Source organism: Piliocolobus tephrosceles, chromosome X, assembly GCF_002776525.5.
Source record: "Piliocolobus tephrosceles isolate RC106 chromosome X, ASM277652v3, whole genome shotgun sequence".
NCBI classification, from domain to species: Eukaryota; Metazoa; Chordata; class Mammalia; order Primates; family Cercopithecidae; genus Piliocolobus; species Piliocolobus tephrosceles.
This window is the reverse complement of record NC_045455.1, coordinates 57,787,325-57,814,601: the sequence shown is the minus strand read 5'-3', so window position 1 is coordinate 57,814,601 and position 27,277 is coordinate 57,787,325. Positions and strand designations below refer to the sequence as shown.

Below are 27,277 nucleotides of genomic sequence, written 5' to 3'. Positions count from 1 at the left end.
TTATTTACTCATTCAAAGAGTAAAGATGAAGATACAGAAGGATTCTGACCCTTGTTTCAAGGAAGGGGGGATCAATTATATATAATTGAGTCCTTTCACCTTTGTTTCTTGAGGTCTATGAATACTAAACTAAATTATAAGGACTACTGCAGTTTTGCAACATAAGAAATTAAACCAGGTAATTTTTTAATACCATGATTTAATGGTTTGGGTCAACTATATTAAATGCTTTAAACAGAAAACACTTAGGTTGATTTTAAGTTAAGAATCCTTATTTTCCTAGCATGAATTAAAATCTACTTCCTCATTACAACACACACACACACACACACACACACACACATGCACACACACACCCCACGCTACTCTCAGTGGACACTGAGTGCTGATATATAAACAGAACATGTGTCAAAACGTTGACAGTTAATTTAGGAAAACTTATAGTTTTCATGAATATTTTATTTTTGATATAACTTTTATATGGTATTTAGAAATAAGATAACTTTATATTATTCTTTATCTATTAAAGAATAGAAACTTAAGGAATAACTTATGGAAAGGAATAAAATGAAGAAAAAGGAAAAGGTGCTGCAACTGTGACACTCCTTTAAAGTAGCATGTAGAATCATTTCGCTACATTCACCACAAACATATTCAACATATATGTTTTAGAAGTTGTTAAAAATAATCGGTAAAGTTCAAAAAGCAAGTAACCAAAGTTGAGTCTGTTACCTTAACAGTCCACAATTCTCATATAATGATTGTATGCTCAGTAAAAAGAAAGCTACCCAGTCAACAGGACACTTGTTAGAAACCCAAATGGGAAAAAGGTCACCTACTGCAAACTTCAGGTTACCTAAACACCAAATCATTTTTATGCTAAGGTTCGATTTTCGTTTTCTTAGAATTCTCTATATCCCCCTTCCTTTTTCAATTCATACATCCAGTTTGAAACTCAATGGTTGGCATAACTCCATCTAAGATTTCAGTTGTCAGTCAAGAACAGTCACTTCCACCTGATCTTTTCTGATAGAGAAAGTTGGAAAGAAAAAAAACCCAGGTTGTTTAGTTAGCAGAGACAATGAAACATAAGGAGAGGTATTTCTCTTCCATTAATAGAGGAGATGAACAGCAAGTCAAGCAATGGACAGGCAGGAAGTAGCCTTGTCCCCAGGAGCAGCAATCAGCCAAACAGCCTGAAAGGATCAACAAAAATAAAAATGACTTCCCTTCTCTGGGGTTTCTCATTTTACACAATCTACTCTCTGCGCCCATACTCTAACTTCATTTCTGACTTCATTCTGCAGGGAAGTATGATTTCACAACTTAAACAGACCCAGTTTACAGTAAATCTTTGCATGCAGACAACAGTAGGAAGCCTTGGGAGCAAGTCACTTTGAAAACAGGAGGACAAAACTGCATGTTGCATTGAGACAAGGCTCAAATAAATTATGTATTTGTTTTTGTGGAAACATATTGGATTCTACCCAAATACACACACACAAACACGCACGCGCGCACACACACACACACCCCACATACACATTAGCAAATTCACAATTTGTCAAACTTTTCTCACTAGGCCTGGTATAAGCGCACACATGCATATACGTACACATGTGTGTACATGCATACACATGGAAGAGAGAAAAAAATATACAGTAAAACTCACAGAGAGAACCCAAAATAGATAAACAATATTTTTTTCATTCCATGCAATGTTCAAATACTTAGTAATTACTAAAAAAAGAATATACCCCATTCAGGAAAAAAAAAAGTTGTATGCTAGAATTGTGGGAAAATACCTTTCAGAAGAGGGCTGTATGTGACTCTAGTTAAATTAGAGATGATCAAGTAAGAAGCATAAATCAAGCAGTGGTCAAATTAAGGAAGGTCAGCCAAGACAAGGTGCGAACAGATATCTATGGAATTTGTCAACGAGAAGTTATTCATCCATTCAACATTCTTCATCCATTCAACACTCATAAATATTTAGTGAGCACCTACAATATTCCAAGTTCAAACCTATCTCAGTGAGTTCGCAGATAACAGTTTCTAGGTGGCTAAAGTTGACACATCTGGGAGTCAGGCAACAGGAATGAGAAATTCAGGTTAAAGAAAACAAAGAGAAAGATCAGATACTTGGGCAGATAGTGAAGCCCGTGAGAGAACCTGGGCCCTCAGGCCCCTGGATACACCTAGCTTTGCAGAGAGGTGTTCAATCTAAATTCAGGAAAACAAACTCTCCTATCACAGATGGGGAAATTGAGGCTGATCAAACTCATGTACAACCTTGTTTATTCCATAGCCCCTATGTCACACTATCACCATGTTACCACTTCCATCTTTGTAAGTTTCTGCTGAAACCCCTTATCTTAGTACAAAAAGGTTCCCAAGAATACAAAAATTAGCCAGGCGTGGTGGCAGGCACCTGTAATCCTAGCTACTCAGGAGGCTGAGGAAGGAGAATCAATTGAACCCAGAAGGCGGAGGTTGCAGTGAGCTGAGATCACACCATTGCACTCCAGCCTGGGTGGCAAAAAACAAAAAACAAACAAACAAACAAAAAAACAGACTTCCAAGAGTGTTCCTTCCAACCACTTTCTGGCTTGTCTTTGCTCTCACTCTTCATCCCATATGGAAAAAAAATCAGACCCACACATGCAACATGCTCTTTCATCCTTATTTGTTTCTACCTACACTTATATTTGATGACTTACTGTCTATGCTGGGCATTTTTCCAATTGCTCAATGTGAACGGCTCATAGAATACCCCTGGAGAGACTACAATAACTATTACTCTTTGTTACAGACAAGGAAACTGAGGCTTAAAGAGTAGAGTAACTTATACAATAATTCACAGCCTTAAGAGGTTAAATGGAGGAATTTGCCTCTAAAGTTCATTGTATCATGTATCATGCCCCACCCTGCCCTTTGTTTGGCTAACTCACACTCCAAACAAATGTTTCTTACTCCATAATTTGAATTAGATGGTGTTCCCTACTCTCTCTAAACAACTATTATTTTATCACAGCACCTGTCTTACTCATCTGCATGGATTTATTTGGTGATCTTTCCTCTAGTGTCTAGAAAAAGCCCACGAGCCCTTTATGCTCCCAGTGCATAGCCCAATGCCTGGCACCTCAAAGATGTTCAATAAAACTTTACTGACTGACTCAGAAATGTATAGATGTCATGTGGCTATGATATCATGGGCAGAAGGATTAAAACACCAATGTATCTGATTGAAAATCCTTTCTTCCTCCAATGTACCATACTGACTCCCAGGTAGTCATAGATGAATGTCCTTACTTTACACAGCAAGTGGAAATAAGCTTATTCATTCTGTCATTCTTGAAGTAGGATAGTGAGAGAGCCAGTGTTTAAACGTATTCTATCTTGGGCCTGTATCTGGCACACAGTAGGAGCTTAATACATGTTTATTGAATAAATAAGCTTGTTCCTGGCATATAGGTACCTCCTACCTCATATGTTTGCTATCTGCTTAGGTTGACAGTAAGCATTGCATGCTCTATAATTTTCTATTGTAATTGTGGTCCAAGAACCAGTGCCACTAGGAAACTTGATAGAAATGCAAATTCTAGGCCGGGCGCGGTGGCTCAGGCCTGTAATCCCAGCACTTTGGGAGGCTGAGACGGGCGGATCACGAGGTCAGGAGATCGAGACCATCCTGGCTAACCTGGTGAAACCCCGTCTCGACTAAAAAATACAAAAAACTAGCTGGGCGAGGTGGTGGGCGCCTGTAGTCCCAGCTACTCGGGAGGCTGAGGCAGGAGAATGGCGTGAACCTGGGAGGCGGAGCTTGCAGTGAGCCGAGATCTGACCACTGTACTCCAGCCTGGGTGACAGAGCGAGACTCCGTCTCAAAAAAAAAAAAAAAAAAAAAAGAAATGCAAATTCTAAGCCTCCACCCTGGATCTATTAAATCAGAATCTGCATTTTATCAATTTTATCAAAACCCACAAGAGACTAATGTACATGAAAATGTTTGAGAAGCACTACTCTAGACTATAAGGTATGTACAAACGTGTGGTTCCCACTTAAGGGAATTGCAATTTAAGTTGGAGAGAAAAATCATCCCCATCATAAAACACAGTAGGTTAACATCATAAAGCTAATACCAGTACAAAAGAAGGACAGCATTAGACATAGTAAATCAAATAAAGTCATAGAGAATAAAATAATGCAATATTTCAAAGAGCTCTTCTTAGGCAGAGTAGAGAACACAGAGCATTCTACCTCTCTAATAAAGATGCTGTCTGCGAGGGACTGGTAGAGAGCGTCCTGCCTGGTACATAGTGTTTGAATCATAGTGAAGACAGACCACAACAAAATTCATGTGGTTAGCTCCATATCATAACTTGAAGTGAAGTTCATCCATACAGTGGATGAAGAGTCATGATCTGAAGGTAAACTGTCTGTGTTCAAATTCTGGCTTAAACACCAACAGTTGAAATGATCATGTGACATTGGGTGCATTGTTTAAACTTAGTTTCTGTTTGGGAAATGGAATAATAAGGTACTTAACTTATGAAACTGCAATGAGCATGAGATGAAATAATCTCTGCAAAATATTTAGAAGAATACCTGAATAAGAACACTTCAGAAGAATACACAAATAAGCACCCAATAAAAACAATGACTGCATCATCGTAATCATTCTGAAACACATAGGCAGTGGTTAATTTTGGTGTGGCTCCTCTGCCCTGATAAGCTTAATTCTATGTTGTCCTATCCCTCTTTCTGCTTTCCCATCCCAAAACATGGCTGTATCTCATTATGGAAACAGTTGACCATAAACCTCTTAACCTTATATAAAAATATTGTGCATATTTCTCAGGAAATGTTCATACTTTCTATGAGACTTCAAAGGCATTGATGGCCTCAAAACGGTCTTTAATCACTATTCTGAATGTGGTGGAATAAGATGATCAAGAGCAAAACTCGTGAAGTCAGCAACAACAGGTTTGAATTCCAGTCCTGACTTCACTAATTGTATGACTAAACATGACTCCCTATCTTTCAAGTGGGGATAATAACACTATCTTAATAATACCATTTACTGTGAAGTCTTGTGTAACAGTCCAAGGATGTGCTGTATGAAATGGTACTCTGCAATTGTAAAGAACTTCCAGATAATATAGCAGTGACAGCTATTATATTGGGTGATTTCTCAAATGTTTTCTCTCACAACAGAACACACTCAATCCAAAGAACCATTCCTTTAGAAAGCTGCAAGTAGGCCGGGTGCAGTGGCTTATGCCTGTAATCCCAAAACTTCGGGAGGCCAAGGCGGGTGGATCAAGAGGTCAGAAGTTTGAGACTAGCCTGGTCAACATGGCAAAACCGCATCTCTACTAAAAATACAAAAATTAGCTGGGTGTCGTGGCAGGCTCCTATAATCCCAGCTACTCGGGAAGCTGAGGCAGGAGAATCACTTGAACCCAGGAGGTGGAGGTTGCAGTGAGCCAAGATTGTGCCATTGCACTCCAGCCTGGGCGACAAGAGCAAAAATAAATAAATAAAGGCCAGCCACAGTGGCTCACACCTGTAATCCCAGCACTTTGGGAGGCTGAGGTGGGAGAATCACCTGAGGTAAGGAGTTCAAGACCAGCCTGACCAACATGGAGAAACCCCATCTCTACTAAAAACACAAAATTATACAAAATTACCCAGGCGTGGTGGTGCATGCCTGTAATCCCAACTACTTGGGAGGCTGAGGCCGGAGAATCACCTGAACCCAGTAGGCGGAGGTTGTGGTGAGCCAAGATCACGCCATTGCTCTCCAGCCTGGGCAACAAGAGTGAAACTCGGTCTCAAAGAAAAGAAAAGAAAAAGAAGGAAAGCTGCAAGTATAACGAGCTAGTCAGGGGGCTATTGCGCCCATTACTTGTGCCCCTGCCATGCTTACAAAGGCTGGGATGGTTGAGAAGTGTAGCAAGATGGAAACAGCAGTAGAAAAGGATCAGTTCAAAATAATGTTGCTCATGCAGAGGCAGGTGAATGGCAGCAGCTCATGGCTTGACTGCTATGGGCTGCCGTACTTTCATCTCCAAACAGAATAGCTGAGACCGACATGCCCGGATGTGTCTTCCAGGAAGCAGTTTTCTCTTCAGCAACACATTTCCAGGCAGCTTAGTGTCCTGCTTCCATCTGTCAACAACCAAAATCAGTGGAATGCAGGATTCAGAAGTCAAAAGATTCAGCTTCTTTAATTAAAAGGGGTCAAAGCAAAGTAATATGGAGATAGGGAAGAAAAACAATCTCCACAAGTAGATCAAAATGTGAACCCGACTTTGGACCTAGACATTTACACGTTGTAATCAAGTGGATTGCCAGGAAGCCAAGATTATGTAGCTGAAAAGCAAGTGAGAATGAGACTATGCGAGTGTGATAACAGTTCTATATCCATAACACTTTCATCTCAGAGTACACTTGTGCTTCAAATGTATTTGCCAGCAGCTTTCCTGCCTCTCAAGCGGGAGTCTAATGGGAAGACAGCAAAAAGGGAAACATCAGGAAGTTAGATTTTTGTATAAGCCAGTGGGACAAGAGTAGGATAACCCTGTACCAAGTGCACAGAGAAGGCTTCAGAATTTTTGAAGGTGTGTTAGTGTCTTCGTCCTGTGCCTGAACAATTCATTTCAGTCAACGAGTCTTTCCCAGCCAGCATTCCTTTTGAATTTATAAAACAAAAATGCAGTCTCTTTCTTACCGTTTTCAAATCAGAAACAAGGATATTAAATCAGTTCCTGAAGAAATGACATAGGAGAGCTATTTAAGGCTTCAAATTCTTGATAATGTGAAAAAAAAAAAAAAAATAGAATGAGGTTGGGTGTTTCCTGTCTCTGTTTAAGATGAAATCATTGTACGTGTTAGCCTATGACCATATTTAACACATTTCCTACGTCCTTGCATTTGTTCACATTTTCTTCTCTTTGAGCTTTACTGCTTGAGTGGTGCCAGGAATGAAGGGGAACACATTTGTCTTTCATAACTGTCAGAGATGACACAAAGAAGCAAAATGAATGTGGGAGGTGCTGTTTTGTTTCTAATTAACAATGGTTTTCAAGTATTTGTGTAAGGAATGGGAGTCAACATTCAAAGGGCTTGAATCTATTGCCCTTTTCAATGTTTTCCTTTAAGAAAAAAAAGAGATAAATTTTTATGTAGGGAAATACTGTGTGTGCAATTCAATGGAAATGATAGGGACAGCTAGAAGTGAAATATGAAAAAAATTAAATAATCCAAGTACTGTAAAGCAATGCATAGTTGAAGGTACCTTATTACTTTATATTATACCTTCTCATTCTGAATAACTACTGTTATATAATATGAACCATTGATGTTTAATAATAGAAATAACCACAGTCAGATGCCAAATCAAGAAGAAAAGATCTGCGCTTTGAAAAAAAAAAGAACTCTCTTTATGCATATGCCACATGTAAACGTTCAGGGCTTGAGCTCTGAAAGGAATTCTGCAGTGGGAAGGTATTGAGAAAAGCAGTTCTGAGCAAAAGACCGGGGCGGGGGGAGGGGGGGGAGCTACTTCCAAGTCTTGTTCTTGCCCAGCTGAAGTAACTGACACTATGAAAGTCTGTCTAGGCCTAACTCTATATGTGTGAATACCACCACCACACACTGACACCTTATCTTGTTGCTCTTGCAGTAGCAGCTGCAAGAATTAATTCAGTGTGTAGTGTGTCCATCCATCAAAAATACCTACTAAAGTGTCTAATGAGAAGAACGTTCTGGATTATACATCTTAAGTGAATACAAAAAAACAAAAAACAAAAAACACTCAGACTTTATGACTCACTATTTATCTGGAAAGACAAAAAGCAAAACACAAAAAGAAGAATGCCTCTGTAGTATAACATAGTGACAAATAGGATATATTAGTATTGCAAAGTGCAATGTATTAACGGAAGTAAAGGACTGCTCAATGATAATGTTCACTGAGCACCATGAAAAGAAAATGAATATACTCGGGATGAGAATGAGGGTTCAATCATTAATGCTTTCCTCAAAAAGATGAGTTTTTAGCAGAAAATGAATTGATGGAGAGGATCTATGAAAATTCACCAGTGAATGGAACCATATCAGAATGTAGGGATATATGAGTAACAGAAGAATGTGACTGACGGCAATTCAAGGCAATGTGCATTTCTTTGTCTCACCTAACAGGAAATCTGGAGATCAGCCACTGCTGTTAGGTCTGCAGTCTCAGAGACAAGAGCTGGAAGTTCTGTGATTGTCTTGGCTCTGTTTCTTGATCACAAGATGGCTGCTACAGCTCCAGTCATCATAACTTTGATCAAAGTTTTAAAAAAAGTAAAGAAAAGGAGCAGAGAGGAGCAAACAAAAGGGGGACTAAAAGAATAAATGGGCCCCCTTTATTAGGAAAACTGAAAGCCTTTCTGGAGCCCCGACTAGCTGGCAAAAAGAGATTGGGAAAGACCAAGAGTCTGCCAAGGGACTGTCTGCCACACTTAGACAGATGAATGTAAGAAAATACAGGTGATGGTGAGATTAGCTTGAGGGACTGAAACCATCTGGATGGGATTTTGCAACATTTTTCCAAAGCATACACACGCACACACAAAGCACAAAAGTAAATTGTGGGTAGAAATAATGCCTAGAATATCTTGTTTACAAAAACATTCACACCCTTAAAATAAACTTTCATACTTCTATGCACTGGAAAATTTCCACTTGTGACAAAAGAGCAGCCATCTCTGAAACAGGATATGGCAGTAATTTGCCACGCTGCACACAGGAATTTTCCAACACAGGTTAAGCATGGAAATAGAAGCCACTTTCACAAGAGCAAAACTACAAAAATGGGTTATAAGAATAGACTATATCTGCCTAAAGAATCTCCCACCGATGTTCCACATTTCAGTCTATCTCTTCTCTGGTTTGTTATCAAACAAGTGACATCTGTTTTATGTAGTGCTAAGGCACTTTGTCTTGTTTGTGGATGTTTTATTTGTTCACAGGCATGCCCTGCTGGACACCCAGTACCATGTCCCTGATTCCTTTAATGAAGAGGAAAATGAAGGGGGTTTTCATCCCTCCTTACTTCATGTCAGTGAAGTCTTTGTGCATGGGGTCTTTTGAGCCTCCTGGCAACACTGTGATTTGAAGTGTCACTATCCTGATCTGAAAGGGGAATAGTTTGAGGGTTAGAAAATTCAAGTTAGATGACTGAGAAAGGGTGAGTCATGGAGGAGCTGTGTGGTATCAAGCCACTCCAGTAAGACTGCAGAGCCAGGGGACACCACCCTGACGAGAATTCTACGTCACGTGCCGAAGACCCCAGCAACTAGCATAATTGCTGAATTATGTTATAAATTGAATATGTGAATGAAACCAATTCTCCTCTGGCCATGAAAAAAAAAAAAAAAAGAGAGAGAGAGAGAGAGAGTAATAAGCAATGAAATATTTTCCAGCCTTGAGAATACCAGGTCAATTTGATTCGAGCCATTCTGGTCATCTAAAAGCCTTTACATGGTTTCACCAAGCTCTAAAACAAACCTAGCTGTGTTGAGATGTCCCTAACTATTTGCAGCACTCAGAGACACCATCGTCCTATGGAAAGAGTGAAGGTTTTAAATCAAATCATCCTGGGTACAATTCCTAGTTGTACATATTGCTAGCCATTGTCCTTGGATGACTTGCTGGGCGTCCCTTTCCTCTTATTCATAGTAGGGTTAATTACAGCTATCCTGTAGAGATAAATATGTGAGAAGCACCTCACACAGGGCCTGACATGTGGTTGGCCATCTATGGAGAAGAGCCAACAACAGTGATGTGAGTCCTCTGTTAGCAGCACAATCTCCATGCAGTGACACTCCCCTGGCTCAGGACCAGATACTCCCAATGTGACCCCAAAGTAAGCTAAAGAAAACAGAGTCAGCAGAACAATTCCCAGGTTTCTCTCTGCTCCAAACAGGGCAATTCAAGTCTCAGCGCTACCTAATAAACAGCACAAACTTATAATAGAGTCAGGAGTATTTGAGCACATAGGGAATGATGTAAGGACATCATAGATTAGAACTGTTAGTGGATCATACCTGTAATCCTTACGCTTTGGGAGGCCAAGGTGGGAGGGTTGCTTGAGCCCGAGAGTTCCAGACCAGAGTAGGCAAACTGGCAAGACTCAGACTCTACAAAAAAAAAAAAAAAAAAAATTATTTTAATTAGCCAGGCATGGTGGCATGCACCTGTAGTTCTAGCTACTTGGGAGGGTGAAGCAGGGGATTCCTTGAGCCCAGGAGTTCAAGAAGGTAGTGAGATATGATTGCACCACTGCACTCCAGCCTGGGTGACAAATCAAGATTCCACATCTAAAAAGTAAAGTTGAAAAAAAAATTAAAAAAAGAACTGTTTAGAGAATAGAAAGATGAAGGGGAGACATGAAAGAACATAAAAATGGGGTGATAAGGGAGGCATAATGTCAGAAAAATAATACACATATATATATGCACCAGAAGGATCAAATGCCCCATAATTAAAGGAGATGACATGCAAAAAAATTTTTAAAGGCCTTTGAATTTCACAAGACCGTAGTACTCCCAGTAGCAGATGGAACGGAGTTGCCAGATTGTCATAAGCCGGATTGAGAATGCCTAGAAGGGTTGAGCAAGGTTTTGGAGGGATTATTTTAGAACAGTTTCTCCACCTTGTTTCCATTGACATTTTGTGCCAGATAATTGCTGTGGGGGCTGTCCTGTGCTTTGTAGATGTTTAGCTGCATCCCCAACCTCTAACCACTGGATGCCAGTAGCTCCTCTAGTCCCCAAGGCATGACAGTAAAAAAATATCTCCAGACATTGCCCAGTGTCCTGGAGGGTAGGGGGAAATGCAGCAATACCACCCTCAGTTGAAAACTACAACTTTAGAATGCAGAGACCTGTGTTTTAAACCACAAGGAAAGAAATACATAAATAGTTTCAGTGTCTTGTCACGTCAAACTTTTCTGTTTCATATCAATATAGAGGGAAAAGTGCCAACATTTCAAATGGTAAACAGAAGAAGAAAAATAGCAATGACTGTCAACTAAGAAGAAAAATAGCAATGACTGTCAACTGTTCTTTATTGTTGTTCTGTTCTGCAATAGTGCAAGTGAAGATAACTTTGGGAGAAAGTTTTGGACTGTAATTTTATTTAATTTCAGGGCATGGATGTAGGGTAGGCAAGTCCCAAAATTGGGGCTTAGATCAGGATGGTTGGTTCTTAACTTCACCCTGGAAAGAATTCAAGGGTGAGTGGGAGGTGTTAGATAGAAACTTTTACTGAAGCAGCAGTGTCCAGTAGCAGCAGAGGCACTGCTCCCTGTGGAGCGGGGCTACCCCAGAGGCAGTGTGCTCAGAGTGGCAATGGTAAACTGACGTGGCACACTGGTGGGAGTGTCTTATGGAAAGCTGCCTCCACCCCATCCCTGTTTTAGCTAGTTCTCAATTTGTTCCAGTGTCCAAGCCCCGCCTCCAGAGTCAAGTCCTGTCTCCTAGGAACAAATTAAGAATATACACTCTCTATACAATAAAAAAATTCTAATAATTTGAGAACAAATGTCCAGCCAGGAGTTTTGAAAGAAATCAAAAGCTTTACAGTACATTTACTGTATAGATAGAAAGAAGAAATGAATATGACAAGAACTTTTTATAGCTTTTGCTTGTCTTTTGGCTTTTTCAGACATGACGCATTTGGAGTCTTTCAGTTGTTCCAACCTCCCAGCTTTCTTTCGAAATGAAAGCTTTAGCATTCACTCATGAAATACTGCACCCCAGTTGCTCCTATTTTTAAACAGATTCTGCAGAATTGATATTAGTATAGTTTAATGTTTTAGGCAGAAGTTCCAAAAAGAAATAATTCAATCCCATATATTTACTTAGTCACATATTAAAAGAAATACAATTTATAACAAACATCTGCTTTCCAGTCCTAGCATAACAGAAGGCAAAGAAAATTGGGTGGGAGCAGTGACATACACTCATGTGTACATGTAATTAAACCTTTAAAAAAAAAAAGCTGATGGATTTTTTTCATACCAATCCAACAATAAATAACACCTAAGTCAAAGTCAGGTCTTATAAAAGTGCTTTCTTAAATATAATGGGCTAATTCAGAAGGACACACCTGTTAAGGTCTCTCAGTTTAGAAAGAGCTGTCTGTGCCAGGTACAGTGGTTCATGCCTGTAATCCCAGCACTCTGGGAGGCTGAGGTGGGAGAATCACCTGAGGTCAGAAGTTTGAGGCCAGCCTGGCCAACATGGTGAAACCCCACCTCTACAAAAATACAAAAATTAGCCAGGCATGATGGTGCATGCCTGTAATCCCAGCTACTCGGGAGGCTGAGGCAGGAGAATTGCTTGAACCCGGGAGGCAGAGGTTGCAGTGAGCCAAGATTGTGCCATTACACTACAGTGTGGGTAACAGAGTGAGACTCCATCTCAAAAAATAAAAAATAAAATGAAAGAAAGAAAGAAGGAAGGAAGGGAGGGAGGGAGGGAGGGAGGGAGGGAGGGAGAGAGAAAGAAAGACAGAACTCTCTGGGATAGATGTAGGTGACACTGCTGGAAAGCAAAACAACTGGTCAGTTCTGAGGGGTGGAAATTCAATAAAATGGATTATTTGGCATTGTGAACACACTTCTCTAAGAAAGATGATCGCATTTAATTCTCACTTTCCAATTGTTTGCCTTAAATTGCTTTGATAAGAACTTACAGGAAAATACTACAGAGATTGCTGTAGTAATTTATATACACCAAAATATCTAATGCTTATATTTTCTTCTGCTTCTTATAAAATATGTCCCTGAAGAAATAATGGATATTTGAAAAAGTAATTGCTGGATTTTCTGGAAAAGCCCCCAAAGATAAGGACTTTAATTTTTAAAATAGCCATTAGGTTAATATCAGTGAACTCTGGTATAGAGCATGTTCCAAGTGAGGTCATACTCTTGAGTTAATTCTAAAATAAGCTGTTTATTTTGGTTTGTTCCATGACTATAGGTTGTAACTTCATCTCAGGCCAATCAGATCAAAACTGCAGCTATTGATTCAACAGAAACTACTCTCTAGTGTGAAGAGGTCAACTCTAACTCATGGCCATTACTGGAAAGTAACTCAAAGTGTTATTTTTTGGCTGAGAGACTCAGCCAAAAGATAACCTATTAATGTAGGGGGAAGCATCAACCAATATGTATTGTTTTGTGGTTAATCAATAATTCTACCTTCATTTAAGGGATACAAACAATATGTTTGCCATTCTGAATCACAATAAACAAAGAAAAATTCTACAACTAACTCAAACTTAACCTGAGTACTAGTTACAAAGTATCTGCACCTCTCTATAAATCAGCAAGGCAAATCAAATTCACAGTTAAATTACAGCCAGCCTCAGTTACTGTTTTAAAACTTTTGATAAACAGTATTTGAAATACTGTTTGTTTGAACCATGACTCAAGATTATAGGGTTTCAACCGGAAAAAAAAGTTACAGTATAAAGGTAGCACAACCATCCTCTACAAAATAATGTTCCAAATGACCAATACGACCTTTGGTTACAACAACAATAATCAACATTTTGTTCCATACCATAAACACTCTTACCCAAATATGTGGCACTGGGAAAGAGTCTTAAAGCTAACAAGAGAAGTTGAAGTGAGATATTGTTTTTCATGCTGCAGCAATACATGTTTTTTGATGCTGCAAAAGGATAATGATGAAAACAGAAAAGAAGCTCTTAGTGTTGTTTGGAAAACATCTTGCAGATGACTGCATCTGTGTTCATTAATTAATTTTGCTAAAAAAGAAAAGGTAGCCATATTATCTCACCTTTGAGGTCTTGTAGTTGCCCATTCTTCACACTCCTTTTATGAAAATAAGATTAAATAACAAGAACACAGGCTCATATTAGGGATTCCTTTTGAAAAGCAATCTTAGCATCCATACAGTTTAACCCAATTCCCTAACTTACTACATTTACATCTTTAATGTTTACCATAATTGATGTTTAAAATATTTAACTCAAAGCACTGTAAGAATCTGAAAAGTCAATTTGTGTTTAATATGCCTTGTTTATTAAAGCATAAAATTAGGAAACATATTTTCAAAAGACTATTCAAAAAATATGATTGAAGCAAAGAAACAGAAGTTGGGATGATCGATGGGTAGTCAGATGGCTTATGTTCAGCCATGCCAGAAAACTGAGCTGTAACCAAATATTTATAGTTCTGTTACAGAGCTCTTTTTAGTCAAACTGCCCAAATGTGCTCTCTGTCAGCAGTTCTCAACCTTTGTGTACGTGTGTGTGTGTGGTGGGAGTAGTGGGGAGAGCAGGGACTAATGGAGAGGACATGTCAAAATGCCAAACAGCAGAGTTCTCCTCATGCAGATTCTGACTCTGCAAGTCAGAGGGGGATCCAGGATTGACCTTTAAAGTAGGTAACCTAGGTGATTCTGATGCAAGTGGTCCATGAACAATACATTGAGAAATATTGTAGCCTCTGCCTTAACTCTTGAGAAACCTCACTTTACACTCTAACTAGTCTCTTTCCAACCACTCTCAGGCGTGCACGCTCCTCATCCTCCTTGCTTCTTACTGTTTCCTGGGAGTCTCTTTCCAGTCTCTCCTCCCAAATGTTCTCCTTGCCTCTCTTCCTGAATCATTTTATTCCACTGGACTACTTGATGCTTTGGACTGTTCTTTGCTTCTTGATACTGAGCTTACCTGACACAGAGACTGTAGTTCCCCTGCAAATGAAATTTTCTGCAAAGTACAGACAGTTCTGCTTTCAGCATATATGCTATCAAAAGTGTGTGACATTATTATTTTTAAAATGGCATAGTGGTTTGACATAAAGAACCTTTTTGTTACCGTGGGGTACTTTGGCTTTGGGGTGTATTTGTTTTCTCTATGCTATATTTAAATGATGCATAGAGGTTTTCCAGTTGAGGAGTGGTATTGTTTCCTGTTGTTGAGTTGGGATGTAAAGTCAGACTTAAATCTGCATCTTGATGCTGCTGAGTTCTAACTTTGGATAGTAAGAAAGTCATCTGAGGCTGTGACCCTCGACTCTTCACCTATAAAGTTAATAAGATAATACCTCCCTCTTAGGACTTTAGTTGGAATTCAATGAAATACTATCAGTGGAAAGTCCTTTGGAAACTGTAATTTCCTACAGGAGTATTAGACTATTAGGTAAAGTTTTGAACATTTTTTGCCCAGCAAGAAGAAAACCCTGCTAATAGTCATTTTTACATCCAGCCTTCTATAAAATAAAATATAGAACTTCTAGCTTCTTTCTCATGAGGGGTTAGAAAATATAATCCCTTTATAGTCATTTTCTTATTTAGACACCAATAATGCTAACACTTTAGTGATCTGGAAACCAACTGTTATGGATATTTTCCACTTTTCATCCCCTTCCCCACTTCATCTGCCCAACTTTCAAGCTCAGGAAGTGCCCACTAAAAACTACACCATATGGACTCCCTCACTGGCTGCCTTCTGGGTGGCGTTGGCCAACAGAGGCACCAGTGAGAGATGGATGACAGGAGGAGCAGGGACAGGGCATTTCATCTCCACTCATTCTGTTTCAAATCACTTCCCTGGCAGTAACTATGTCCATCCACTAAGACAGCCGTATGTCCTGCGCAGTTCCAGGGCTCACTGGGTTCCAGTACACTATTTCCTCTGCTCAGCCCTAGGTCCTAGGTGTGGTGACAGTTTCCTGCTTTCAGTCCCTGGGTAGAGCACCCTACCATCCTCTGTTTGATTCCAGCCTATGTCCCTGTAACTCCTTTTATTAACGTCTTATCTGAACCATCTGGAATGAATTCTGTTTCCTGCCGGGGCCCTGATTGATATACCAAGACAGGAGGCCAACAACATGCCTGGCAGTTTTGAAGCAGGACATGAATTTAAGTTCACTTTTATGATCAGGGTTTTATGTTATTGTAGACTATATTTCATTCCCTTATACTTTATCAAAAGCAGGCATTAATGCTAATATTGAATCTTTTGCCTGCGGCAACATGGTTAAAAAGATCATTGCCCTAAAGCTAAATAGAAACAAACAAATTCTCTCTCCTGAAAAACCTCTCTGAAGTTTTTTTTGTTACCATGGGGTACTTTGGCTTTGGGGTGTTTTTCTTTTCTCTATGCCTTATTTAAATGATGCATAGAGGTTTTCCAGTTGAGGAGTGGTATTGTTTCCTGTTGTTGAGTTGGGATGTAAGGTAATTTCATTTTTTAAAATATATGTTTATAAGTTTTTAATGTGAATTAAACTCCTTGAATATTTTTATGGAGAAAAAAATTAATGAAGAACTTATTAACATTGGAAAATAGGCTATCTCAATTACACAGTAACTTTTCCCCAATAGTTTCTTAATATTTATATATTAACATCATAACAGCTCAATACAATTTATACAATATGGAGCCATTTATTGTGAAAAACAATCCAAAATAATATCTCCATCCTATAGCTAGACTATGCCATAATGGCTCAGAGGGAACCAAATGCAGGATTACATGATAGGCCAGAAGCTGGGTCATGGTCTACCAGGCCAGGTAAGTAACACGCATTGCGTAAAAGAGCCAAGTAAATAGTTAGAGAAACACGAAAGTCTCTGTAGAGTAAATGTGCACTCAGGCAATTATTAAAATATGGATTCTGGAAGATTCTCTTTTCTCCTTTTCTCTAGGCTTACCCTTTTAATAAGAACAAAAGTAAATCAAACGTGTGTGCACAAAGACACAGAATACATTCTAATAACTTCAGGGACTCTGTTTTAATCGACTAAAGGGATATATTTTGAGTAGAGAAATGATATCTTGAGAGCCCTTCATTCTATCTGGGTGTTACAACTGATATGGGCCTGTGTCAGGCAAGTTAAGAACAATGCGTGCTGCTCTGATGCCTGGATATTATAGGTGCAGCAATAACTAGCTTGCAGAGCCTCAAAGAGCAGAAACGATTTCCACCTTAATAACCCCTGTGGCATTTTTCAATTTTCCAGGCTGCCAGTCAAATGAATGCATGTCTGGGAAGCAGAGGAGACAAGAAAGGGAAAAGATTAACCTCTGAGATCCATGATATAAACTCCATTGGCTAAAATTGGTCATGTGTTAGAAAACAAACATGGGTAGTGATAGCCCTGTCTGAACACTGAGCACAAATGTTGGAACAAAGATTCTAGGAGAGAAACTGGGATCTTAGGGTCTCCTGGTTGAAATAATCTTGGAATGTTAATCATTCTTATTTTCTTCGTTCTCTAAATTGAAAGTAACCTAGCAGTCTCCACCTGATGATCTCCACACTAATTCGCCCAAGATATGGTTCTTAAAAACCAGCATTGTCTTTTCAAATGAGAAAGGCTTGCAGAAAACACACACCTGCTACTGCCTAAACTGCTGGATCTCAACTGAACTAAACAAGCAGAACTCTTGATGCTGCCCTTTCCTCATCCTTACACTGCAGTCTTTCCCCAGGTTTCCTTTAACCACTGAGGAATTAGAACACTTTCCCCCAGAAGGTGAAGAACCTCTAATTACAGATGCCTCTAAAAAAGCTAAGATTACCGCTATTGCCAAAAGGGCAAAATGCAAATGATATGCAGAATGAATTTGCTCTGAAGAAGAAGGCATGATGCAGATGGCTCACCACACTTTAACTTGCTTCTTCCATTTCCAGGTATTGAACACTTTCAAATTTTCTTTCAAAATGTCTTTTGAGCCTCTGTTTTCCACCCAGTGCTCCTCCCCGAACCTTTGTGCAAATAATGGGCATTCCAAAAATAAGACAAAGGATCACTCATTTCTGGAAAAAGGGTCCTTGGAAGCAGAGGGAAAAACTGAGGTATTCTGTTGATTTCTATTTGAAATCACCAGTCCTGGTTCTAGAGTTTGGGACAGAGCCACCATAATACTGCCAAGAGGCTGCTGTCTTCAAGGACTCCTTAACCTGATCTAACCCTTTTTTAATTAATTCATCTATTTATCTATTCATTTATTTATCCAAAGAATATGTATTATGTAGATATTATCTAAATAATTCTATGATAGGTACGTAAGTGAAAGAAAAATGGGCTGGGGCATGGTGGCTCACGCCTGTAATCCCAACACTTTGGGAGGCTGAGGCAGGTGAATCACCTGAGGTCAGGAGTTCAAGACCGGCCTGGTCAACATGGTGAAACCCTGTCTCTAGTAAAAATACAAAAATTACCCAGGCGTGGTGGGGCATGGCTGTAATCTCAGCTACTTGGGAAGCTGAGGCAGGAGAATCGCTTGAACCCTGGAGGCGGAGGTTGCAGTGAGCCGAGATCGCACTACTGTATTCTAGCCTGAGCGACAGTGCGAGACACCATCTCAAAAAAAAAAAAAAAGAAAGAAAGAAAGAAAGAAAAGATAAATGCAGTTTGTAAACATATATCTTGCTAAAGAGAGTCTGTCTCCACCTTAACTCAACATATCTAGTCTGGAAACCTCGAGAGTGTCTGACCTGGCCTCCTTTACCCACCCATGTACTCCTCCAATCCACTCTGTACACTGCCCCTAGGTTAGTGATATTTTCAAATGGAGCTCCCGCTGTGTCATTCACTATGTAAAACCATCACACCTTACTCCAAGATTAATGTCAACATTCTTAAGATAGTGCTCAAAGCCTCTGGAAGTCTTAGATTGGTCTTAATCTTCAACCTTATCTTGTACCATTCTTCTTTTATGCAGTGAATTTCTTTCATTCTGACCTTATCTTTTAAACATAAATTTACATTTAGAAGAACTTTAGATTTACAGAAAAATTGCATAGATAGTTCCCGTATACCCCTCACCTAGGCTCAGTTTCTCTTAATGTTATCGTCTTCCATTACTGTGAAATGTTTGTGAAAACTTAGAAACTAACATTAGAACATTAATTAGTAACTAAGCTCTGTACATTATTCAGATCTCATCAATGTTTCCATTAGTGTCCTTTTTCTGTTTCTGGATCTAAACACCCTGGCCTTCTTTTAAATCTTTATCCCACCACAGGGTCATTGTGCATGCCACTGCAATGCTTAAAACACTGTCTTTTACCCTCACTCCTTCCTCCTAGCCCTCTTCACTGTGTGGTTTCTACTCATTGTTCAGATCTCAGTCCAAAGGGCACTTCTTCGGAGGAGCCTCTCTGAGGTCCAGGTCTAGAACTGCTTCCTTTATTATATGCCTTCATGCAACCATGTACTCTTCCTTCACAGCCCTTTTCTCAATCTGTAATTACACTCTCAGATATGGTTTGGCTGTGTCTCCACAAAATTCTCATCTCAAATTGTAATTCCCACGTGTCGAGGGAGGGACCTGGTGGGAGGGGATTGGATCATGGATACTATTCTCATGATGGTGAGTGAGCTCTCATAAGATCTGTGGATACATGTCTGGCACGTCCCCTTCTCGTTCTCTCTCTCCTGCCACCAGGGAAGATGTCCCTGTTTCCTCTTTGCCTTCTGCCATTATTGTAAGTTTCCTGAGGCCTCCCCAGCCATGTGGAACTGTGAGTCAATTAAAACTTTTTTATTTATAGATTACCCAGTCTCAGGTAGTATCTTTATAGCAGTGTGAGACGAACTAATACACTCTCTTGATGTGATAATTAAATTGTTGTCTCTGTTTACAGGTAGACTCCAAGGGCCATAAAAGCAGATATCTTATCTGTGTTTGCCAAGCATTCTATTCTCCCAAGACCTAGCATAATCTGTGACATAAAGTAGCCTATAAAGAAAGGTGTTGAATAAATGAATGAACAAATACATGAATGAATGAAAGATAAGAGAAGAATTAAGTGATAATAGGAGGAAGCATATTATAGAACATCAAAATAACTGATGCAGACAATAAGTATCACAGGACTTCAAACAAGGAAAAGATCAAAGTGAGAGGCAAAATCATGTTAAAACTTCATGGAAATAGGAATGGGAATTTGCCTGGACATTTTATTCATGCAATTAACAATTACTGAGAACCTACTAAGTGTCAAACTCTCAAAGTGTTTTGTTGTAAACAAAATTATACAATCAGTTTGACGTGTAAAAACAACAATGGAAAAATAGGGAAGATAAAACAGAAGGAAACTGGGAATTGAAAAAGTCATTAAGATAATAATCCACCTAAGAAATACTGAGGCCTTGCGCTAAGGCAGACGTGCTGAAGACATGTCAACACTGGGAAGGCTGGCTGAACAAGGACATGGAGATGCCAAATAATAGAACAAGAAATTCCCAGAAGGGGATACAGCAACAAGAAGAAGTTAAGAGTTAAACATTAGCATGGACATTTGGGAAGCAGTGAGAATACTTCCAGGTTAAAGTAAAGGGCTCCTGATGGAAGCAATGGAATAGAGACTTGAATAGATGAATTGTGCTTTTGAAAAGTCAAGGTGATTGGATTTTATTCTATTAGTGATGAGTCATTAAACAATAATGACATGATGAAAGTGAGATATAGCATAAGAGAATCTAGACAAAGGGAAAGTACATTGAGAAGCTGCTGCAGAAATCTAAGCACTTGCTTTAGAGTGTTAGCATTAGAAACATAGAGATGACATAGCTATGACACTTTTTAAAAGAACATTGACTTAAAATACCCAAGTTAGCATCCACTACAGTATGCTGTACATTATATTTTGTCCTTTATGCTTGTGGCTGACCTACTCTCCTTTATGGAGAAAACAACTTGGAAGATAGCAGATTTTTGAATATCCGTAAATATTTGCTGAGAACCCTTTATATGATGAGTAAATGGAGCATACAAAAAGAAAATACACATGATCCTCCTTTGAATTATCTTTTTCACTGCTATTAACTTCATCTAATCAGGAGAAATTAATATATGCCATATACTTTTGCAGTCATCCTCCTCCACGATGGCCTCCAGTGATCTCCACTTCCTGGCATTCGCACAGCGTGGCATCCCCTCCCAGGCTGCACTGGGGTTGATCGGTGAGATGCATAACACACAGCAGAAGTGAGAGTTTATCATTTCCCAGAGTAGGCTATAACACACTGCAGCTTCCATCTCGGCTTTCTCTCTTTTTCTCAGATAAGCCACTCTAGGGAAAGCAGCTGCTGTGTCATGAGCACATTCAGCAGCCTGTAGAGAGGCACATGTGGCGGGAAGGGAGGCCTCTGGACATCAGCCAGCGAGGAACTGGGGCCTGCCAACAACCACATGAGCGAGCTTGGAAATGGATTCTCCAGCCCCAGTCAAGCCTTGATGGGACTGCAGCTGTTGCCAACAGCTTGACTGCTACCTTGTAAGAGACAGTGAGCCACAGCCACCCAGCTAAGCTGCTCCCTGTTTTCTGCCCCTCAGAAACTGTGAGAGATAATACATGTTTGTTGTTTCAAGCAGCTAAATTTGGGGGTAATTTGTTACACAGCAATAGATAACTAAAACAACTTTGTACTACTAAGGATTAAAAATTATCTAGGAAATTATGTCTCCATCTTTGTCCAAGCTGCTAAGCAGCACAAACTAAATATGATTCTTGATTTCAGTTGCCTTTCTCAGTCTGAAATTGCTGGTTTTTCCTCTTCCCCACTCCCTTGATTTTTTGATTCTCATACTTCATTTTCTATCCACTGACTTTGGTTTTGTTTTATCCTATGTACTCATTTATTGCAAAGCTGTTAAAGATTTTTTTTTTTTTTTTAAAGACAGAGTTTTGCTCTTGTTGCCCAGGCTGGTGTGCAATGGCGTGATCTTGGCTCACCACAACCTCCGCCTCCCAAGTTCAAGCAATTCTCCTGCCTCAGCCTCCCGAGTAGCTGGGATTACAGGCAGGTGCTACCATGCCTGGCTTATTTTGTACTTTTAGTAGAGACGGGATTTCTCCATGTTGGTCAGGCTGGTCTCGAACTCCCGGCCTCAGGTGATCCGCCCACCTCGGCCTCTCAAAGTGCTGGGATTACAGACCTGAGCCACCACGCCCGGCCTTAAAGACCTTTTTAAAAATTAGATGAGAGATAAAACAACAAAATAAAAACAGCACACATGAGATAGGATTCCAGCCACCATCAGAGAGATCACAATCTCCGAGGGAAAAAAGAGCAAACAATACGGCAGAGCCTGTTACTAGTGTTCAACTAACTAGCAATTGCTCTTAGAATTCAAAGAAATGGTACAACAGAAAAGTTGCGTTTTAGGTCAATTTCCTGTGAAGCAGACCTTGAGATAGGATGTGCATTATGAAAGTACTCTTAAAATAAACTGCTAAGGGAATGGGGAAAGCCAGACCAGAAGGGGGAAGAAGTCAAGCTAGGGTAATATCTCAACATCTTACAGAAGATTGCTTCAGCCTGATCCTCCATAGGATGTTTGCAGAATAAGTTAACACCTCAGAGATTGTCCTGCGGCAAAGGAAACGAGCTTCCAAGCTTCTGCACCAGTCACCCATTGGTCACAATCCTCTCTGGGAAGCCAGCTCTTAGGCACTACAGCTCTCTGCGGGAGCCTCTGGACGTGTAGACTAAGTGGCTGCAGTAGCCTGGGCAGTCCTTCAAAGAAAGTTTCAGGTGCCTGTGGTCAGAGGGAAGAGCACACTGAGCCCAAGAAAACACACAGAAGTGGTAAAGGGAGCTAAGGGCATCTAAGTAGAGCATCAAGGTCTGTTCTGTTGGGGAAAGTTCCATTGAAGGAGCTGGCTCTTCACCTGTACTGAGCCTTAAAGGACAGTCAGAATTGGTATAGACATGGAGGAGAAAGTATTTTGCAGAATCTACAATTCTAAGACTAATTCTAAAAGTAGCAGAATCCTCCACGTGCTCTAGAATGATGGGAAGCTATAACCTAGGCTCTTAACTCTATTTCCAGTCCCAAGGAGGAATCTCGAGTTCATCTCTTATTTAAGTTATTAAACACAATAATTTGTCTTTAGATAAGGAGTGATAGGAGGTTAAAAAAAAATCACATGCTTCTCCCAAATTTTAGCAATGCTATTATTCATCCATTCTGGTTCTAAAATACAGATACTACATAAAACCCTGGCCTCAATCCTAAATAAAAAGGAAGCCTGGTGGGAAGAGGATGAGACCCACCTAAGTGTTTTATACTCCCTATTCTATTATCATCCTCCCTAGGTTGCAACATTTGGAAACCATTTCAAATAAAAGCTATTTAATACTGTCTCTCTTTTTCTCTTTTTTTTTTTTTAGTAGAATTTATCACCAACAAGCAAAGTGCAGTAATAGCTTTTCCTCCTATGCACGCTTTAGGATGTAGTCTAACTTTATCTGGAGTTGGACATCAAAGAATAAATCATTAAGCCCCTGCTGGCCTGATCAAGAGCCTATCTTTCAGAAAAATCAAGTGTCTAGCGGCTGCCATTCAGAGAAGCTCTATTTTCTAGCTCTCCATCAGGGTTGCAGACACCTCTCCCCAAGGATTCATCAACCGCCAAACAAAGAGGAAGGCAGGTCAATGACACCAAAATCTGCAGCTTCAGCAGCTTCTGAAGTTCCTGACCAAAAAACAAGAGTGAGAGAGAGAGAGAGAGACAATGTGAAAAAAAAAAAATCTCAAAGGAACTTTAACAAACCATCTCAGAATTCATAGTTTACATTCTGGAAAGGAGACTTTCAGAGTCCTACAACATACAAGCTTCTGGTGCTAAAATAATGGGCTACCAAGCAGGCACTTATCTTTATTGTTTTATTAGCTAGTGCCTACTTATGTGTGCTTTAAAAAGTCATTTTGACAAAACGGTTTCTTCATGATACATACATACATATATATATATATATATATATTTTTTTTTTTTGAGATGGAGTTTCACTCTTGTTGCCCAGGCTGGAGTGCAATGGCATGATCTCAGCTCATCGCAACCTCGGCCTCCCAGGTTCAAGCAGTTCTCCTGCCTCAGCCTCCTGAGTAGCTGAGATTACAGGCATGTGCCACCGCGCTCAGCTAATTTTGTATTTTTAGTAGAGATGAGGTTTCACTATGTTAGTCACACTGGTTGCGAATTCCCAACCTCAGGTGATCCGCCTGCCTTGGCCTCCCAAAGGGCTGGGATTACAGGCGTGAGCCACCACACCCAGCCTCATGATATCTTGTATCATGTTATCATAACTTATATGTGGATAAACCAAACTAATATATTCCCATTTATAGAATACAGACACTGCCTTCCAGTTGAATACTTGTGTTTCAATTTGTCCTCGGGTGCTCTTGTACTTTGGCACCACCAATTTATACCACAAAATTATGGAATTCCAATCCAGATCAGGAACCATTGCTTTTAGGATTGTTGTTTATTTTATAGGAAGGAAGTTGAGATTTAGAGAGGTTGAATAAACCTCTACTGGGCCACGCAAAGCCTATTGTAGAAGAAACCCAGTTGCCTTTCTTCCTATCCAAAGCTTTTCTAGTTATACCACAGTTCAACTAAAAATGTAAGAGACAAATTTAAACTCCAAAGATTCTTTGGAGAGCAAAACACAACACAATGAAACTCAGATAGATAAAAAGCAGAACTCTTTATTACTCACAGCTCCTAAAGAGAGAAGGCTGCCAGGCAGGGCCACGCAGGAAGTTAGACAGAGGAAGCATAACAGCAAGCTGGGACTATGAAAGGCAACTTAAGAGGGCTTCCTGTGAATCGGCTAATTTGAATAATTCCTGGGACTCATGTTCCAGGGCAGAGGACCTGCCCTAGTTGTTTGGTATTTGGCCCAGAGGTAATTAAGGCAGGTGCATAGTAGCATATGCAGCCTTGTGAGACAAGAACTAACTAGCCTTTAGCCATGGCCTTAAAACTGGGTATAAAACATCTCCCAAAATTTTTACAAATAGTTATTAATAGTGTTAGCCCTATGCCAAACCATAAATACTCAGAGAAACAACTGTGAAAAGACAAAACAAAATAAAAACAATAAACCAATATGGTTAATCAAAAGACCGGGAGTTGAGTCCTTCTGCCACTCATTTGCTCTGTGATTTCAGCCAAGTTAGCCAACTTCCCCTATACTTCAGGTTGTTTAGCTGTGAATCAGGAATTCACATAATTTACAGGACTATTGTGGAAATTTAATGTAATAATGCATATTAACAAACACACATATTTCATACGTTTATATAAAATATAAAGTTGTAAACAAAAGAATTTTCATCCCAATGATAGATTTCATACAAATATAATGATATCAAGATACTTTTAAAGGACTGCATTCTTATCACTACAGATATACACAGCCTTCTAGCTCTCACAGAGTATCTTTTTACTACCAAATAGACAGAGCTATAAATTGTGGATTCTTGATATAATAGATCAAGATAGCTCCTTCCCATGTATTATGTTCTACTGCCTTAAAATAATAAACTGCCAAGACAATATCATGCATCATATTAGAGGCAGATTATTCAGTGAAAGTCCCAAGGAGAGGAACTTGTAGCTCACAGACACTAGGTTTCATCCTTTGTTATCGGATCCTTCTTCACCGTATCCTAAGTTTTACAGAATAAGAAAAATCTTAACTTACAATAATCAGAAAAAAATATGATTCATAAAAATACTTCCAAATTCTTAGAAACACAAAACTTTAAAATTATCAGTGGTAAAAGCAGTATAAAAATAAATCATTCTGGACTTTTTCTAACTACTTTTTGGGCAAAGATTTATAAGGGAGATCAAGACATGGGAGTCTGAATATAAAACATTCAGAATTCTCTTCCAGACACTCAGAAGTTCTCATTTCTCAGTTCATGTTTCTCAGAAAGCACAGTTCTTTTGATGTCAATAAAAGAGACTCAAATTGGCCTCAGCACTGATTTTTAATCATTAAAGTTTCTTCCCTCATCAGAAATGGGTGGTCTAGAGAAGACTCCCCAAGGAAGGAAGGGACCTATCAGTTACAGCCCTTACTAGGTTCTCATATTGGTCCAAAAAGAGCTGTTCAGAAAGAACTCAAAAGTTTCCAAGAGACCGAACTCTTCTCTTGTAACCTTTCTCTATGGAAACAAGACACAGGTGAATTATTCAACTACATATCTTTCAAAGCATTAGAGACAGAGAGAGAGAGAGAGAGAGAGAGTGTGTGTGTGTGTGTGTGTGTGTGTGTTTCTTTTTCTTTTTATTGAGACAGAGTCTTGCTCTGTCTACCAGGCTGCAGTGCAGTGCCATCTCAGCTCACTGCAACCTCTGCCTCCCAAGTTCAAGCGATTCTCCTACCTCAGCCTCCCCAGTAGCTGGGATTACAGGCACCCATCACCACGCCTGGTTAATTTTTCTATTTTTAGTGGATATGGGGTTTGGCCAAGTTGGCCAGGCTAGTCTCGAACTCCTGACCTCTAGTGATCCACCCACCTCAGCCTCCCAAAGTGCTGGAATTACTGGGGTGAGTCACTGTGCCCAGCTTCCTATATTGTATATTTTTATTTTATTTATTTATTTATTGAGATGGGGTTTCACTCTGTCACCTAGGCTGCAGTGCAGTGGCAAGCGGTCTCGGCTCACTGCCAGCTCTGCCTCCCAAGTTCATGCTATTCTCCTGCCTCAGCCTCCCGAGTAGCTGGGACTACAGGAGCCTGCCACCACGCCTGGCTAATTTTCTGTATTTTTAGTAGAGACGGGTTTTCACCATGTTAGCCAGGATGGTTTCAATCTCCTGACCTTGTGATCCGCCCACCTCGGCCTCCCAAAGTGCTGGGATTGCAGGCATGAGCCACCGCGCCCGGCCTATTGTATATTTTTAAATGCTTTGTACTTTTGAAATGCTATAGCCTGCATAGTCCACTTTCAGAAGAGTATCACATATAATGAAGCCCAGCCCACACAGAAATTCTTATCATTACTCACGAATCTCAGATATTTAGAGGGTCCATTTGCAAGTGCATACAAACTCTCACAGTGTGTTTTCTTGGACACTCTGTTACCTTAACATTCCTAGGAGCCTCTTGCTATCCTACTCCAAGTGCATCTGATCTCTTAGCACTATTCTGTGTACTGAGACCTCCCCTCTATCTCAGTGGCCAAAACTAGGTTACATGTCCATCATAAATCAGACACAAGTGAAGGGACTTAGACCACCACACTGGGCTTAGACAAGTTAGAATTTACTGCTGAATCACATGGAGAGTGTCGGACACTGAATGCATCCAGATCTTTTTTTTTTTTTTTTTTTTTTCTTTTTTTGAGATAGAGTCTCCCTCTGTCGCCCAGGCTGCAGTGCAGTGGCGCGATCTCGGCTCAGTGCAAGCTCCACCTCCC

General features: G+C 39.9%; 1 long non-coding RNA gene across 1 annotated transcript in view; it reads right to left on the bottom strand.

Annotated features, from left to right (window-relative positions):
- Window positions 1–24,641, bottom strand: part of LOC111552024 — a 59,568-nt gene extending 34,927 nt beyond the window's left edge. Inside the window, exons 1-2 of the long non-coding RNA XR_002734532.2 lie at window positions 24,561–24,641; window positions 10,101–10,193 (exon numbers count right to left, since the gene is read on the bottom strand). This is a non-coding gene — a long non-coding RNA (uncharacterized LOC111552024). The remainder of the gene's footprint in view (window positions 1–10,100; window positions 10,194–24,560) is intronic.
- Window positions 24,642–27,277: the final 2,636 nt, after the last annotated feature.